Raw genomic sequence first — 877 nt, forward strand, 5'->3', positions numbered from 1 at the left:
GTGGCTTCATTCCCGTGTTTTCATGGTGCCCGTGTCCTCTAACAGCTGCACCTCATGTCTGTCTGAGGCTGTTTCATCCCCACACCCCAGTCCTCTCCTGGCAGAATGCTCGCCCAGTAGTCTAGGGCGGCTGGCTCCCTGCTGCTCTGCGAGCACCCAGGCATGCCTAGGACATGGCGGTGTTCAGCCAGTGATACGGGTTGAGTAAGATGCTCAGGCAGCGGCTTAGGTGAAAGGCAGACTCACTTGGAGCCGAGGGCCGGTGAGATCTTGGCACAGTGCTCAGGGCAGGGCTGTGGGAGCCAGGTGTTCCTTTTCTTGCAAGAAGGCGGGACAAAGAGAATGAAAAAGGAGCAGTGTGTGTTTTCCCTCAACTACTTGAAAGCAGATGATATTCCATTCTGAAAGCTATGATAGAAACCCTTAGATCAACCCTATGAGGTGGGTTCTGGGATTATCTGAGATTCCATGGAGAGTATGCGGCCTTCGCCCACCACAAGGATGGTGCTTAGTAACCACCAGCTTTTAGTGCTGTGATTTGTGCACTGGTGGGGGGCGGCCTGCTGTGGGAGCGCCACTCATCCAGGTCAGCCCAGCAGCTGTGGACCCACCCTCTGAGCAGCTGCTACCACTGTTGGAGGTCCGTGCACTGACCACCAAGGGGCAGCTCCTGCATTGAGCGTCTGGTCCAACAGTCATTCTGGTCATTTCGCTCTTTGGTCGCAGGGCTTTTATTATATACTAGAGGCCCGGTGCACAAAAATTTGTGCACTCAGGGGGAAGGGAGGGTCCCTCAGCCCGGCCTGTGCCCTCTCGCAGTCTGGGACCCCTCGGGAGATAACGCCCTGCTGGCTTAGGCCTGCTCCCGGGTGGCAGA

This window comes from Myotis brandtii, unplaced genomic scaffold, assembly GCF_000412655.1.
Source record: "Myotis brandtii unplaced genomic scaffold, ASM41265v1 scaffold154, whole genome shotgun sequence".
Classification (NCBI taxonomy): domain Eukaryota; kingdom Metazoa; phylum Chordata; class Mammalia; order Chiroptera; family Vespertilionidae; genus Myotis; species Myotis brandtii.